Source organism: Phyllostomus discolor, chromosome 9 (genome assembly GCF_004126475.2).
Source record: "Phyllostomus discolor isolate MPI-MPIP mPhyDis1 chromosome 9, mPhyDis1.pri.v3, whole genome shotgun sequence".
Lineage (NCBI taxonomy): Eukaryota > Metazoa > Chordata > Mammalia > Chiroptera > Phyllostomidae > Phyllostomus > Phyllostomus discolor.
The window spans coordinates 12,125,772-12,144,190 of NC_040911.2; the positions used below are offsets into that span (position 1 = coordinate 12,125,772).

General features: G+C 41.4%; 1 protein-coding gene and 1 pseudogene across 1 annotated transcript in view; one reads left to right on the top strand and one right to left on the bottom strand.

Annotated features, from left to right (window-relative positions):
* Nucleotides 1–18,419, bottom strand: part of WDR7 (WD repeat domain 7) — a 291,161-nt gene that overhangs the window by 23,977 nt on the left and 248,765 nt on the right.
* On the top strand, nucleotides 9,072–11,075 carry LOC118496934 (annotated as a pseudogene).

An 18,419-nucleotide genomic window follows, 5' to 3' on the forward strand; every position in this document is an offset into this window, starting at 1 on the left:
GCTCCCTCAGCCTGCTCCGTCTGTGGGAAGAAACGTCTCGGAAACACAGGATACTTTCTGCTTACACCCCAGTCAATGCACTTTTATAAATAAATAATTTGAGGTGTGGGATGCAGATAAACACTCATTTTAGATGCACAGTTTAGAAAACATTCTTGGATACTTTTAAAAGAAGCATCCAGCTACAATCTGAGCACAGAATAACTCCTGTTCTATGTTTTTATGATAATTAGTCTTAATGCAGATCACCCTTTTCTAGGAAGCAGAAAAAGGTTCATTTGCTTAGACGATTTACCGCAGTCACAGCTGTAGAGAAATTCGTAATACACTCACATACAGGTTGAAGGGGTATTTTTTCACACGAGGATTTTCTGACTCACTGATTTCTAGCCATCCTTTAACACGCCACAGGGCCCAGTACATGATTTTGAGAGATGTGAAAAGAGCACAAAATGTAGAAAAGAAAAACAATTTTTTCATTTAATTAAAAAAAAATGCAGATACTAGGAAGCATGCTAGGAGGGGGCAGACAAAGGAAATAAGAATCCCGGTGAATAATTATAAGCTCCAAAAAGAATGACTGCTCCAATAATTGTTTGGTTTTGGTTTTGGTTTGTCTTTATTTAATGTGGCTAGACAATTTCTGTTCCAGTGTAAATGGGCCCCTGTTTTCTAGTTAGGATTCGGATTTGGGATTCTGTTTCCAGAAGCCCAATGTCGGTGATGAGTCAGGACACAGACTGAAAATACGGTTAGGTGGATGAGAGTAAACCTAATGGTAAATGAAATAAGCCAGACACAGAAAACCACGGACTGTACGATTCCACTTACATGAAATTCTTCATGAGGCCAAACCACAGTGACAGGAAGATAGGCAGCTGCCAGAGAGCAGGGAGAGCGGGGGGGGGGGGGGGGGGGGGGGGGGGGGGGGGGGTGGACACCTCTGGAGCGGATGGAGGGGCTCTGGTGCTGACGGCCCGTGGTGGCGGTAGGCCTGCCCACATTTGCTGTCACTCATCAAACTGTGCACTTGCAGTGAGCGGATTTCTCATATGTAAATTACACCTCGCTAAAACAGTTATAAATATGCAAATGTAGCAAAACAGATGTATCAGGGGAGAGTGAGCTACGTAGGAACCGAAGCTCTTGTTGCCGCTGCCCGGAAGTGGCGAGAAACGGCCAGGCAAAGGGCTAATTGCTTGGAGCAGGAGGCTACGGCTGCTCCCTGGAATGCATTTTCTAGGTTTTCATCAGGTCTCGGCGGACAGTGCTCCCCCAGTTTCCCTTGGGGGGGCCTTAACCACAGCCTGCCGTTTCTCAGTAAGGATACCTTTCCTGTAAATCCGCTGAAGGGTTCTTTTCCTTGAATTCGCGTGCATCACTCCATACTGGATCTGTGCATGCAGCGGGAGACTTTTCTTCCTTCCTAACATAAGCCATACATTTCTGTTCAATTTACAATACTGGTTATTGATCCAGGATTGCTGGCCCAAACCAGTCTCACCTTCTTTGTTTGAAAGTCTTAACCCTAAATGGACATCTGCTATTGTCCACAAATACGCATATTCAATTCTAAAGGTAAAGATTTAGAAATGTACTTTAGAAATTCTAGATTTTTTTTTAAAATACAAATATCCCCACATGAAAGATTCTATCCCAGAAATACACGAAGATTTATTTTTAATAAATGGCACGGCACTGAAACGAACAGGCTAGCGTTCATGCGAGGGAAACTTCTGAACGGTGCCCGGAAGAGTGACCAAGCTGTGGGAAGGCACTAACCCACACACTTTACCTGTGTCAGCGCGCAGGGTTCCGAAGGGACCTCCGCCTCCCTGCAGGTGCGTGTGTGACCCAGCTAAGGGGCCGCTGTCCCAGCTCACCGAGTCTCAACACACTACTCCTTTTCCCAGAAGGCAGTTTACAAAACCACGGGGAAACAGAATGACTGGGGGCCTATTAGAACAAATAAATCTGTCCACAGAATACGACACAAATAAGTGAAACAACGCCCAACAAAGGGGCACGGAGAACAAAAATAACACCCGATAAAGGAAGGAGAAAAAAAGCAGTTTTTTGTTTCATCCTTACTCCACATTGTATTTACTAAGAGAAACAAGAAATTACATGATACAGCACCGGTGAAGTCAAATACAAAGAGGAGCTACAGCACTGTTCACGGCGCCTTCTCTTCACCACTGAACACATCCTGGTAGGACAGGCTTTGAGAAATGTGAATGTAACTCTCTAGTTGATTAAAAAGGACTATACCGTGAAGATTTTAGCTTCCTGACTTTCTCCCTAAAATGTTTCCACACCGTATGGATCTCCTAGCCCTGGCTCTGTAAGCGCTTGGATGCTCCCAGCTCTCCTGTCCGAGACCACCCCCAAGCCCAGGAGACTGGGACCCGCCAGCCAGCCGCAGGGCTCTTCCAGGGAACCTGCCACAGGGCCCTCTGTCCCCAGTGCCACCGCAGGACAGGCAGTGTCACCAGTGGCAGAGAGAGGGCCGTCAGAGGGTGCTGGGCCCTGCTGGTCAGGGAGCTCCTTGGCAAGAACAGGGAGTGGTTCATGCTCAGAAGGCTTTCTGAAGTTCTACTTCTGCCCTAGCTGGGTAGTTATCTGCAGTTTTCTATTTTTCTTGTCATCTTCCCTTCTGTCCCTCTGTATTGTTGAATCTATTGTGTAAGATCATAGTGCAAAAGCAGTACATTCTCTTCTCTAGTCTTGGCTATTTTTCCTTGATTGTTTTCTCCACCCTAATGCACCTCAATCTTCTCCTGGCTGTCAACACAAAGAAAACCTTCATTGTTGTTTTTTTTTCTCCCCGGCCTACATTTTTCTGAACAGATTTTCTTTTCCTGAACCCTTTTTTCAAGATATTTTTTCAGGGACTTAGAGGCCCCAGACTAATATAGGAATCTCAAGGGGAAAGATAGAAAAGAATTCTTACTTTCCTTCCCTATTGTGTTAGTTACCCCCAAACGAGTGTTTAACAGAGTTCTGAGGACCACTCTTCCTGTCTGGCTGAGGTTTACTAATATAAGCCGTCATCACCATTTCATATATATTGTCTCCTACTATTTACTTATTCCTACAATATTTACCTCTCATATTTCCACCTACCCAATGAATTTAACTTTTCTTTATTTCTGTATTCAAAAACATTCTGCCAATCCTAAGTTCTCCCGTGACGTTTTTCTAGCACGCACAATACAAGGATGGGTGTCGGAGACTGTGGAGAACCTTAGAATGCCACCATTACTTGCCATGAATTTCTCTCTTCGGTTGCTAAGACCTGGGTCCACATAGAAACGAAACACCCTTTGGACTCGAGCATAACTCCTTATAAACATCTGAGAAACACACAGATATTTACAATAAAAAAGCACTGTTAATTTAACTTCAGTCCCGAACACCCAACCTTACAGCTCTAGTCAAGAGCCCTTTCCCCACCCCCGGGTCTGGTCCATGGGGAAATTCAGGAACGCAAGCTGCCTTTCCAGCGAATGCTTCAGCTTTGCCTGAGATGTTTACAAGTGTGATAAACATTTATTCTTTTCTATATCTGCCACTACTGTGAGGGTATTGATCAAATCGTACTTGAAAACACTCTGCTGGACACCATGGAGAAGGATATATGTTGTTTCTGAAAAGTAATTGCTTCCTCTCCTCTGAACAATTCATTGTTTAATCCAGGTTTGTTTTGAATCTGATTTTTTTAAGGTCTCATGAAAGCTGCATTAATTATACGATGCTCAGGCAATTAAAGATTTATATACCACAGCTTTCACTAATATTTAACTCATATGAAACTGTTTCTAGTTAAGAAATGTGATTCCACCCTGGCTGGTGTGGCTCAGTGGTTAAGAGCCAGCCTGTGAATCAAGGGGTCACCGGTTTGATTCCCAGTCTAGAGCATATGCATGGGTTATAGGCCAGGTCCCCAGTAGTGGGTGCATGAGAGGCAACCACACGCTGATGTTTCTCTCCCTCTCTTTCTCCCTCCCTTTTCCTCTCTAAAAAGTAAATAAGTAAAATCTTAAAAAAAAGAAAAGAAAAAGAAATGTGATTCCATCTGTATTAGGTATGGAAAAAATCCAGTTCATTTTCTTTCAGGCTATTTGCAGGTAATTTTAACAGAACATCGCATGTTCTGTTCTATGTCTCAGTTGAAATACTAAAAAGGTGTTAAAAAAAACAAACCAACCCCAAAACGCCTAAATGCTCCCGGGCCCACGGCAGGCTGAAAGGAATACAGAACGCCGTGTCTGCAGAGCGGCCGGCTGCTTGGGAAGCCTGGGACCCAAAGCCGTGTTCTCCTGGGTGACGGAGCAGGAGGAAGAAGTGAGGCGGTTTCCCATGCTCCCCCCTGTGTGGTTCTGGGCATTTCTAACTCCTTTGGGGCTCACCCTCCTGACCGGACCAACTGCCCCAAAGGTGGGAGGAAATAACACGTTTACCAGGCATCATCTAATGCTGCATGACTTCCCAACCCATTGAGTTAGCCTCATCTCATTTATTTCCTAGCTGACAGTTTTTTTTGGTTGCATTTGTCAAAACTGCTATAAACTTTGCATTTCTACATTAAGGAATTTAGTCTCTTTGGTAAATATGGTCATGTTAGCATTTGAACTTTCCTTCTGACAATTTAATTTTTAAATGCTTTCAGTAATTTATGAATTATTTTTAAAAAGTCTGTTTAAAGGCCCCAGAATCTACGAGAAGCCCTATTTCTTCTGTCTCTAAGTATATGCACAAAGGCAGCCAATCTTTCCTTTTGGTTAGATTCACCTAAAAACATAAAAATAAAGAGTAGCAATGAGTCCTCATGTGGTGTAGATACTTGGCTACCAGCTCCTGAAGAGCAGAAACAGATTCTCAACCAATTCAGGTTACAAAAAATAACACATTTTCTCGCCTTCCCAAAGTTTGCTTTATACCACTTCACTACTAAGAAAGACCTACATTAGGACTGGATTTTGCAAATTGAGAGCAATCAAAAGAGGATTTTGCAGGGAGCGCCCCTGGTGAAGCAACGTGCCCAGGGCGGCGGAGCGGCCCCGCCCAGCTCCTTCCCCGGAGTGTGGACCTACACTCGGCATCTCGGCTTGGAGCCGCCGTGGCTTTGAACGGTGTCTCTGAGCATCTCTGCTTTTTTCAATTTATTTCATGCACCCATTAGCAACATGTGTCCTAAGGTATCAGAAAAGCCTAAGAGAGCTTGTAAGGGCGTTACACTTCGTGTAAAACACAAAGTAATTAGGTGTTTTGATTGCGGTGAACAAAATAGAGACACAGTACCTGCGTTGACTTTTGGATCTGAGAATGCTCAAATTTTTTTCTTTATAAATTAATGGTAGCTGCTTCCTCTCTTTACACCATTCTGGCTTACAAGAGGTTTCACAAGAATGCTCTACTTCCGGACACGGATGAATGTGAGCGGGGAGGCAGCTTCTTATTAAACACTTTTGGACTCGCTTTAAACAGTGGGAGATGCCGACGCTCCAGTCTCTCGTCTACCACGGCCGCCCAGAGGTCTGAGTTCCTCTGCGGGCCTTACTGGACAGAGCGCCCTCTCGCTGCCAACCTGAGTCTAGCTCCATGAGCAGATCCTGGGAAAGGCATCACGGCTATGCTCCCATTACACAGCTCACGCAGCTGATGCCGTGACCGAGGCTGGGGGTTGAGCAGAGACGGGAGCGAGGGGTGGGGGCCGCCAGAAATTGGAAGCCTCCAGATGGGTTCTAGTAACTCCCATGAACTCTCAAGTGAAATAATTGTTACACTTTCTGGCATAAAAGGCTACACCTGAAGAGTTTCAGGCGGACAGCTGGGGGCAGGGGATGAAAGAAAAGCAAATCTCTGAGGTCAGGAAGAACTAGGCATGGTTCACAGGAAGAGACAAGGTGCATGTGACCCAGAGGAAAGCTGGAATTCCATGCAGTCCCGGGGTGTGCACTGCGGACAGAACGAGTTTGGCTTGGAACACTTAGCCGCAGTAAATCTAGTCCCACCAAGACACAAATGCTGCACATTCCATAATCATTTATACCATGCTTTAAAAAGTCACAAATTGTATGTCCATAAACTGTTTTTTTTTTTTTTGCCAGGGAATAACCATTTTGAAGAGGAAACATCTACTGAGTTTCCCACTCAGTTTCCAACAATTTTATCGCTAAGGAAACAGGCAGGATCTTACCAAAGGCAGCTTTCTCCTGGTTCTCCACTATCTTCGGTTACCCTGCAGCCGGAGGCAGATACTAAGCACACTGGTCATCGCTTTCAGAATTTAATATCTGTAGCATTAGTCCAGGCTCAGAAAATCAAGAAGTCTGAATTCCAAAAGAAAGTGGCTTTGTCTCTTATATTCTAGCTTATATTATTTCAACAGACCAAATATTTGATATGCAGCTAAAAAAACCTAAATTGTTTTAGCAATTTAAATTCTAGTCCTTTAGTAATTTAATTCATCTGAGTACTGTGTCATTGCTTTCTGATATATTTATTGAATAAATTAATAACTACTAGTGACCCCTTAGAAATTTAATGCTGTCTAGCATGTAGTCAGTTTGGTAAAGCCCTTCTTACAGTCCTGAAGCCCAGAACTCCGTGGATGGGTGCCGGAATGAAGTGAGGCTCTGCTGAGATCTGAAAGAGTTCATGTGTGGCTAGCATGGCATACAATTCAATTATTTTATAAGGGCCACTAGTTATTTTGTATGGTTCATGGATAATCTGCTAACACAGGCTGCTGAGAACCTTGCTACTCTACTCCTTAGTTTCAAATCGCAGAGTCTATGAGATAGTGCTCTTGCAAGTGTAAACATACTGAGCCAGTGTCACGAGAGTTTGTAATTAGATTATTCAGGGAAAATTTTAGGAAAGAAAACACCAAACAGGAAAATATTCCCAGGACATACTGAAGAAATTCCTATTCTTAAGAAGATGAGAAACCACTTTTAGTGATCGAAAATAAGCCCTGGCTGGCGTAGCTCAGTGGATTGAGCGCGGGCTGCGAACCAAAGTGTCACAGGTTCAATTTCCAGTCAGGGCACATGCCTGGGTTGCAGGCCATAACCCCCAGCAACCGCACATTGATGTTTCTCTCTCTCTATTTCTCCCTCCCTCCCTCTCTAAAAATAAATAAATAAAATCTTTTTAAAAAAAGTGATCAAAAATGAGCAGAATAGTTGAAGGAACTCAGAAAAGTCTCAAGTTTCCAAGACTTCCACTTACTTCAACAGAGCCGACAGAACTCATGTAGACTGCAGAGAAAATTGCCCCTTTTGTAGTAATGGATGAGCAATCCCACTGGTTCCATTTTTAATAAACAAAAATGTGAAATGAATGATATACTAGCAAGGAAGAGCCTGTTTCCCTAAGCGACTGCCACACAACTGACTGACAGCAATTTATCTGCCCGATCACTGCCAAGCACGCAGCCAGTAATGTGAAGATTATCCTGGGAGATGACTGATCACTTTACAGGAAAATACCCTTCCTGTGAAAGGGTTTCCTATAAATTAGGGTGAAGAGGAGAGACACCCCACCCCCGCATCCCACCGTCTTCCCCAGACAGAAGCTCCTTCTGACAGCCCGAAGAGAGTGCTTTGCTAACACACTTAACATGGAGCATTTACAGAGTTAAAAGCTGAAAATGCCTACCCTGGGAGACAGCGGCAAATGAGATACATTTCTGCATTTCTTTTGATACAAATTCAATTTTTTTAAGAGCCTTTACCCTAGACACGACGTCACACTTTTTACGATAATAAAACTTTAAAATCACAGCATGTGGCTTCACAGAGTGGTCAGCAAGTTTTCCATTTTTCCAGGCAGCCCCATCTCGTTATAGCCAATGGCATCATTCCAGAGCAAAATAAAAGAAAAAATTAAATTGATTACTATGTCAACCCTGGCATCCATATGCCAAACTGTTCTTTGATAAGAGCTAAGTTATTTGGTAGAAACTTGAGAAAAAGTTCTCCTCTCTGAATTCCAAATTCTTGCTATCAGATATAATTTCTTAGGCTTACAGGCACATAGTTCAACAATTTGAGTGTTTCCGAAATCACTCCAGAGGGTTTTCTACTTTCCTTCTTCAGAGGTCAGTTTATGAGCCTGCTAAGGGCCTCCTTTTTTCTCCCCGAAGTGCTCCGTTTCCTTCAACTTGTCACATATGAAGACATAGATTTAAGGTGTAGTCAGCTACCTGTAACATTCCAGCGTAGATTTGAGTTGGGGGGGGTATACATTTCTAGGAAAGACCGGGCCATTGTCCCTTCTCTCAGTCAAGCTCCAAAGGAGGGGCAGGACTGCTCCGACCTAGGGCGCACCTCTTCACCAAACGTTTACACGCGGGCAGGCTACAGGTCCTCGTCAGCATCCCGTCCCCGGGCTCCTAGTGCTGTGCAGTGTGTGGGAGAGGTTAGGTGGGTCTGGAGAAGTCACAGAGCAGGAGCGGGGAAGGCGACGCGACCAGGAGGAGTCTGGTGCACGTGCCTTCACTCGACTGTGTCTGCACTCCCTGCGCTGGTTTCCAGAATAATCGCTCCCTGTGACTGGGAACGTTCTCCATTCCCATCCCATGTCCCCTCTGGCCCTAACCATGGAGCTTTCCATTCATACCCCTGACTAGGGAAGACCTTATCAGAGCTCCCTGTTAGTTCGTACGCTCTATTGTTAGAGATGTTATTATTTTCTTCTTCCGGACAAACTCAAGCTTTGATTTTAATTCTAAAATTAGCATAAGCAAATTCACTCTTTTGGGAATAATCTGTGTATAAAGGCCCTGCAACCCCCTATTTGTCTTGGTACTGGTTCTGTCATTTCTGAGACACCTGAGTTTAAGAAGCAACCCACATAGACAATTTATAAAAGTAGACTACCGTTTCTTCCCACGGACAGACTTTAATTCACAAATGGCTGAGTTGCCGTGTACTGTTGCCGGCTCCACAAAGAAGGCAGGCACCTCCATCTCCCCAACTCGGAAGCATGCGCCGTAATGCATTTGGCCACGGACACATGTCTAGCTTGGAATGGACTCGTAGGCTGAAGGAGTGATTTCAGATGACCAGTTGTCTTAACCAAGATAGGTAAGGAGAAAGGAAGTTGCTATTTGATTAGCTGAATTATCCTTTTTCATTATGAGAGCCTTATGAAATTAAACAGCACGGGCTTGAGGCTACTTTACACTGAGCAGGGCTCATGTTTTCGGCATCAAATGGTTCATGTGATTGACTGACTTGGAGAAGAAATAAACAATGTTAAAATTCTGGCAAAATATATTTATATGATATAAATACTAATACAAGGTACATTTTGAAAGACAGACATACTCTGGACATTTTATAAATTACGTGTGACCTCACAGTGAGACACTGCATGGAAAGAAGTGGATCCTCTCCCCCCACTAGCAGAAATTTCTCTGAGAGAAATCTCTCTCAGAGATTTCTGGGACCACATTTTAAGGCAGGTATTGAGATTCACATTTTAAATACCTTGGGCTATGGCTAATAAACCATATTTTAAATAGAAGTATAAGATACTAAAAATTCAACAGAGATACATTTCTTTTTCTTCACCGCTCATATTTCTACCCACATATATAGCCAGTCTGCAGGCCTAGTACGGTCCACAAACATTTTTTGATCTCTGCCTGTGATGCCTAAAAGTTCAGAGTCCTTACACCCTCTCCCAGGGGAGCAGACACTCTCTCCTATACTGTCGTCTCTCACCTCCCTGAAGATGAATCCAAATCCCATTGGACCAGTTTCTCCTGCACTATTTATAAAACAACGGAGGAGGACGAGGGCGGCAAGTGAGAGGTGGTACAATCTCCCTTTGCTGCATCCAAAGCTGTGAAAGGCATGCACCTGGATTCTAATCTCAAGAGAACAGGAGGTGAACAGCCAGACGTCTGGATGCATCCTGACCTGAATGAGTATCAGTCTAGTCCCCACAAAGATGAGTACAGCTTGGTGTGCCAGTGAGGCAGTAAATTTTGGTAAATGATAGTTGGGTTTAGAAACAAGTAAAGATAGTAGTTAATTTAAGGGGAGGAGGAAGATAGGGTATGTGGGGTAGAAAAAAAGAGGCCTTAAATGAGAAAATAGCATGTGCAAAGGTCCTGGGGTGTGAGAAAGAGAAAAGGAAACAGTAGAATTAATAACATTAATATTAATATTAATATTAATAATAAATAAAGAGCTCGAGTGGCCTAAGCACAAAGACGGCAGGGGAACCTGGTGAGAGATGGGGATGGGGAAAGAGGCAGGAGTTTAAAGTAAAATAACTGTGATACAACTGTGCATAGGTATTATTGGTAGCGATGTTAATATTTATATTGCTCTTTCCGCCATCTCTCTGTGCCAACACATAGGTGCGCGAGAATGTCCTGGCTGGTGCTGTCAAGAGTATCGACAGTGCTGAAAAGAGGGGCACACGCCAGGTTCTCATCGGGCCGTGCTTCAAAGTCGTCGTCCGGATTCTACCTGTGACGATGAAGCATGGCTACACTGGCGGATGTGAAACTACTGATGACCACAGAGCTGGGGAAATCGCTGTGAACCTCACCGGCAGGCTGAACAAGCGTGGAGCGATCAGCCCAGGTCTGATGTGCAACTCCAAAGTCTAGGAAAATGGCGGAACCCCCTGCTTCCGCCCTGTCAGTTTGGTGTCACTGCACTGAGGACCTCAGCGGGCCTCCGGGACCGTAAAGAAGCAAGACGAAAACACACAGGGGGGACAATCCTGGGATTCTTTTTTCTAGGGATGTAATACATATGTGCAAATAAAATGCCTCAATGGAAAGAAAATATTTATATTAGCTCAGCATTGACATTTACTTGCATTTAAAATTATTATAGAAATTTTCAACATGTACAAAAGCAGACAGGATAGTACAATAAATCTCCAGGTACCCTGCACCCGGCTTCAATAATTACCAGTTCATGGTTAATTTGGCTTCATCCACAAGCCCATTTTCTTTCTGAAGGAAATGTTAGAGATCAATGGTCTTATCTGTGGGATCTTTTATTTTAAAAGAACTCCCTACCACTGGTTTTTTCTTTTTTAAAACAACCTGTTTAAAATTCAGCGTAAGGTGCTGGAGTGTGGGGGCTCTCACTAGGAGCTAGCAAAGCAGAAGGATTGCCACACGCGTGTGTGGTGCATGGATCAGCCGCTCTGGTCCTCTGCTGGACATGGGTAAAAACACCGGAAGGTTCCCTTCTCACCAGCCCAGCGATTTTCAACTGTTTCCCTCTCCTGGCACACACACACCAATTACTGAAATACTGAGGCACACCAAAAAAATACATTTTTTGCCCATCTTACAAAAATGAAATAGGTATAAACTTTGATTCATTCATGCTGGATGGCTATTGTTAAGCTGTGGCCTTTTTTAAAAATTTGACAATCTAAGGGAGGTCCGTGTCCCTGACTAAATAGTCAGGTATTGCAGGTTTTAAAAATTCTTAAGACACACCAACATGCTGTGGCACAATGGCTGAAAATTGCTGACATAGACTAATTACTTGGAAAATACTCTATTAAGCCACAAAGCCATTCATTTCTCAGTAATTGTGCAAGAGGAGCTTAAGAAAGATTAACTTTCAGGGATTTCCTTTTTTTTTTTCCCCTTTAGAACTATGCTATCACCAATATGTTAGCCATTAGACAAATGCAGGTATTTTAATTCAAATTAATTAAAAGGAAATAAAATTAAAAACAGCCTCATTAGCCATCTGTAGCTAGTGGTTATCATATTGGAAAACATAGATACTGAACATTTTCTTCATCACAGGCAGTTCTAGTGAAATATTTTTGTTTTAGAAGACACAGTTAATTTAAATTCATACTAAAAATATTCAAAAGTTAGCCATGAAAATATTCAAAAGTTATTTTTACAATACATACATATACTATACCAAACTAGACCCTATACAAGAATATAAAATGTATTTTTCCTTGACATACTATCAATTCATAAGATATCTGAATTAAAACACAGTTACAAAAGTAATATTTTCTTCTCCCCCTGTACTCGTCTATGAGTACATGTGACAGTGACAAATGATAAACGAAAGGTATTTTCCAAACCCCAAATTCAAATAATACTTCCCACAGAACTTGCAACTGCTGATTCACTTCATTTGCATGTAAGCACATGCGTGATTCCCCTGGATGGAAGGAGGCCCTGATCTTTCACTGTTCATTGAAGTGGGCTCCACCAACTGCTACAAAATCAGGACAACAAAAAATACATTTGCTTCCCAGGAGTCCTTTCTTCTATAGAAACTTGACCTTAAAAGAAGTAAATCTACATTTTGTTCAAAGATGTACATGGCAAGTCAATGGATTTAAACAATAAAATGACAGCCACGGGTTCGAACGTTGGCTTGTGAGTCTGCGATGTGAAATCAACGGCTGCATGAAATCAACGTCTGGGCGGGGAAGGAGGTGGGTGGGTTGGTGTCAGTTTCCCCCTAACTCTGGCACTACGCATGTGCGTGCAACAGTGGTGTCGACGAGCAGCGACGTGGCATGTTTATCACGAGATAATCACACCCCTAGAGGCTTAGACGCGCTCAGCTGAACCCTGGGCCTCACAACACACTTGGGGTGTCATTATCTCATGATAACCATACTCTCTGTCAAGCCTTATTGCTTAATTAGGGGTTATGAAGGTGATAAGACTAAAAGAAATCGGATGAACCCTACCTAAGATGAATGATACCTTAATCAACCTAAACTCGGTGGCTGGAGGAATCACGAATGAACACATACAGCAAGTTACATATTATTTTTAGAGAAATCCGTTAATAATAAATGAGGAGAAACCCAACCTGCATTCACAGATGATCTGAATTGCATTTGCCATGAGGTATGACGCTTATGGTCAATAATTTAAATTGTGTTTTCATATAGTATGTAAAGTGTTGCAGAGATTAATGATAACATGAAATTTAACTCTGACCTAGGATACCCAGTTTATGCGTGACAGTAATTCATCATAATCCAAACACAGAATTTAGGCAGCGAGTCTGCAAGAGAGCTGATCAATAACACCCATGCCATAAAAGATTTTAACAAACTAACCTGAAACCAAAAAGGAAAAATAACATGATATGCCCCGTTTACTATTTTTTCCACTAGAGCTTAAATAATCAAACATGAAAAAAAAACCCATAGCACCCAATGCTCTTAACAACCATGTTCGAATATTTAACTTTAGTTCTTTTGTTCTATTTTTATAAACAACTGCCATATTTGTGGGTGGACTATAGCTCCACATACAGTGCACTTGAAGCTGCTTTCCAATTCACTGTGAAACATCAATTATCTTTATCAAATAACAGTATCTCATCTCAGTCCATTATCAAGATGGAGTCTTATTTTAGCTGGACTGCAGCCCTATCTGTATATCAGGACTGGCCGCAGTGGCAGAGCGGGAGTGAAAGGCTGTGAAATAATCAATAATCATCATCAAATTGTGGTCGAAAGGTTGTGAAGATGGAAGTTTTTGATGAAACCTCACCTTTTTTTTTTTTTTTTTTTTGGTGCTGATGATAAGGCTTAACCTTTGCAATACCTGATACCTATGACTCGGTTAGAGGAAGCCTTGTGCACTTGAAAGTGGTTCTAAATATCCAAAGACACTGAAACACTCAGGCTTCAGGGAGACACAAACCTCATGCTAGCAGAAACCATCAGGTGGGAGGGCTCGCAACCACGGAGAACCTGGTGTACGGTAAACTTGGTACCCGACTCCTGCACAGGCGATTCAGACCTGCCATGCTGTGGGCACTGAATCCACCGATGCTGGCATACCCACGGGTCAAGCGTATCCTGGCATTTTCCCCAAAGGGGAATGAAATGTTGCCTGAGTGTGTGTACCTAGACCTGGGAAAGGCCTCTGCTGGAGAGTTACAGAGGTTTTACTGCATCTCTTCTCATCACACTTGTCCTAAAACTTCGTGAGGTGCGGCATGGAGAAACAAGGAGGGGAATTAACAACATTAATTTGGAGGGATCTGTCCCCGATTTTTCTGTCATTGAGTTCTAATTACACCATGTGGACCAAAACCAAAGTTAGTCAACCGAGAAACAACTAGGCTCGAATTAGAGACAATTCTGTTGCTTGGGGTTTTATGCAAATCTAGGAGGCCACGCTATATGCTAAAAGCTTTAATTAAAAACTCTAATTTTATGACAGTTCCGTATTTTAAAAAACACACATTTTGAAAACCACGTATCCTTGAAACATAAAACCTACCTACTAAAATTTGATAAAACGAGAAGACACAAAAACTAAACCCACCAACTAACACATAAATTATGATTTCAAGGTGTTAAACAAATTAAATGGAAAAGCTCACTGGTATAAACTGTCAAACTATTAACATTTTCCAGTGGTGAGCTACTAATAATTTGAAAATACTGTCATCAGTGTTACAGCAAACATTTTTGAAACAGATCCTAGTTCAACGAATTCAAGAAGTCAGACACACACTAATAAGCAGAAATTAGCTTCATTATAATTCCTCAGCTGAATTTTTTGAAAACAGGTTTGTTAAAGGAACTCGTTTGTACTGACTAATGAAAATAGGACACCTTCAATGAAAGTAACTAACAATACTAAACCTCGCCGGCAAGTCTTGCTTTGGCTTATCTTTTCTATAAAAATGTCCAGCCACTTCTGGCAAGAATAGAGTAGCTGCTCCCTCTTGACCTATATCATTATTTACACTAGTAATGGTATTGACAGTGGGTTAAAATATTTAAAGCATCTCTGAGAAATGTACATGTTATTCTCTCTGTACCAACAAAAGCCAAGCCTGTTTCTCAGAATTTCTGAGCTCTTTCTGCAACACTACACCACAAGTCAACACTCAGGGCACAAAGAAATTATTATTATTCTAATTTTGGATTGGGAACTATACAGAAAATAAAAATTAAAAATAATCTGATATTAAAATATGTAAAACCTTTAATACACAACAAAAAGATGCTCAAAGAAATCCATTTTCCACTAATTATAGTTAAATAGAAAAAAATTCTTCCAAGATAACTGAGAAGAAAGATTTACATAATTTCCTATAACTTGATGTCCTATCAGACATTAAAATGTATAATGGAGGACATTTTGGAAATAGCAAAGTAAAAACATGTGAATCAAATACAATCAGAAACTTCAAAAATCCATCATTCACTGGAGCTAATAAATCATAGCATAATCCTTGTGACATTTCGATATTTAGTTTTGAAAATGAGTTTTATAGCAACATGTCAAGCCTAACGGTAATACAGAATATTTTTTTCATTTTCCCAATGTTTTAAAATTAGTTTATAATCATAATGTAAAACTTCATGTTAACAATATATGCAAAGGGAGGACTGGCTTTTTATAAAGGGAATAAAAATGCAATAGTGTGTGTGGAATCTTGCCATGGAGGTAGCTATTAAACTATACAAGGCAGACTCCTGAAATTGCTACAACCCTTCACCCCACATACAATAAATGTGCTCCAGAAACATTTGGTGGTCTAAGGCTGAATCACTTGGCTCTCGGAGCTGGGTAGCAATAAGATAGTATGTTTTATTATCAGTGTCATGGAGACGGTGTGAAAAATCAAGAGCCACAGGCAGTCAGCGGCAATGGGTCAATAACGCTCCCAGAGACACTGTGCAGATAATCAACACCAAGGCCTGAGGTCCTCTCCGCACTGCACATCGCTGACGGGCAAATCAATACCGCCGGGGGAGGACCCCGCTCTGCTCCACTTCCCACAACAGGGCCACTCCGGGAAAACACCCCCGAATGGCAGGAAGGCAGACTGGCTGGGCAGCTAACAACCAACTAACCTCTAATGCAATCACAAATTCACCGTTCGAGCGGGCCTCCCCAAAATCCAAACAGGATACACTACAGAGTCTGGCTAAAAGTGAAATCAGAACAGGAAAAAAAAAAGTTGCCTAAATAGGGACCAGGGTAGAATTACTTAAATATAACCACGATTTTTGTGAGTAAAACATTCTGTATCAGGAAGTTTTATTTTCTTAACTTTGGGATCTAATATCGATAATGTACAAGCTGATCCTGTCCAAGCTTACTTATCGTTAGAGAAGCAAGCAAGAAGTAAAACCATACGAAATTTAGAAAATTATAAATTATATTTGAATTACTTTTGTTTCCAAAACAGGAACACAGCATTTTAATGCATTCTACTGTACTGAGTGTATTAGAAGGGCAGCATTTTGTCAACAGTTTTTGCCTCTGACACCTTGTTAAAAATATGATGCTAATATTTCACATTTTTCCATAAAACCTTATGGGGTAGAAATATGTTGATTTATTATTTCTCAAGAGAAAGGTGATTCATCACATCCATCATTCTTGTTAATCATTAGGTGTTATTTTTAAGTTACCATGTAAACCCATCTTTCTTGAAACATGAAAAAAATGTGCTGCCAGAAGAAAAGAACAGTGGAAAAACAGTTTAAGGTTTAATGCTTATTTTTCCCAATAGATAAAATAACATATAAATGCATTAAAATGTGCACTAGCTCAGGCAGGAAATACTGTAAACATTCCTTCAACATACTGATAGAGGAAGGACTGTGATGCATTCCTATTGTTACAATATTAAAAGCATATTCAAAAAAAAAAAAGAAAAACTGCAATTGTATTAAATGCCTTGCAAGTCAATTTAGGAAACAAAGCACTGGCTGCTTCCAGGATTTTAATGGCACTTTAATAAAAGAATGTCATTTATTTGTTCAGCCTATTGACAAAGACTTTCTTTTTTCTTTTATTCCCTGGCAAGTATTTGTAGGTTTTTGAGAAAAATAGTACTATAATATTTCATAACTCACTACTGTAAGAATCCTCCAAAATTATTGTGATTGTGGGGACTCATTTTTAACTAGAAAAAATGTGAATTCAAAAACAATTCCTTTGTTGGTGCTTACTATGTTTTCCTCTTAGGAGACTGACTGGGAGCTTTCTCCTGAGTGTGTATAATTATTGAAGTCTGGTAGAAGTAAACTTAGTCTCCAGCTAGGAGAGAAACTGTGTACAGACTGTCTATTCCGCACTACAATGATGACTAGTAGGTTGGTACAATATGGTTAAAAGCAGGTTTCCATTTTTGAAAACTTGTATTACACTAGCTAGCCACCATGATAACAGAATTTAAGTACTGTAGCCAGCCTTGGAAAAAATAACTGCCTTTAAGAAAGGCAAGTCAGCTTCTTGGAGTAGTTTGAACCTCTACATTTACTGTGTTAAAACACTAATCTTACGGAAATAATTTAAAGCATAATCAGTGAAAAAAGGAGCTGCTGCATCATCAAAGCAGATGACTCAGACTCAGAGGCCACTGATGATGGGAAATCTGAAATGAAAAGCAGTAATATCAGCAGTCTTGAAGAAGCAGTTTTCCTATGGGATCCCTCGTTGTCCCTTCACATCTTCCGATTATTAAAGAATTTGTGTTGACCTATTTAATTTCAGCCCTTCCACCTCTTTGTCAGATCTGGTTGAGATCAGCTTGCTTAAGTCCTGCGACTGAGTGTGTGACCTGACAGCTGGCTCATTTGCATCCTTTTCTCTTATTGGCCGAGGAAACTGCCAGGCAGTGCAACACTCACAGGCGGACGTAGATTTTAGATGCCTCCTCGTTTTGAAAACTGGGAACATTTCTGCGTGCCTCAGAGAGAGCATCTGCAAAACCCCCGACACTACACGCTAATTAGGGCAGCGCTTGCCCCACCAAACGGGAGCAGAAGTTAAGGATAATTTAAGATGTACTCCTACGGACATAATGCCAGCAGATTAAAACCCCTCAATTCTAATTGTGTTTGGAGGCTTTGGTGTTTGGTGGGATTTTTAAAGTCCCATAACCACATGATCAATCCAGGTGATTTAAAATCAATGCCAAAGCCAGACAAAGGCTGTTGAAAACAGCTCTCTATTTGCTTTATGGAAAAGGTGAAAAATCAGAGTGGAGCTCTTTCTTCAGTGACACGGCTAAACCCTAGGAAAATACCACAGCCTGTGGGGCCACGTGCTTTTCCCTGGTGGAAATTCAAAAAGGCAAACAGACCCATCTCTTCCTTGTTTAGAGAAAATTAAGAGCAAAGCGCTAAAGACTGTGCTCACTGACACTGATACCTCTTTCTTGCTAACCTGAAAAGGATGCTTTGGCCATCATATATTTATGTCACATATAAATATATTTGACAATCGTATATCCAAATAATACTCTATCCTTGGCAAAAAAAGATATGACCTTTAATTCTAGAAGTACAGGACTGTTGAGTAATTTCCTTTAAGAATACTCAGAAACAGAGTGCTTTTGCAATGCACCAAACTTTAAAGGAATAAATGGTTTTGAAACCCCTGGACAAAT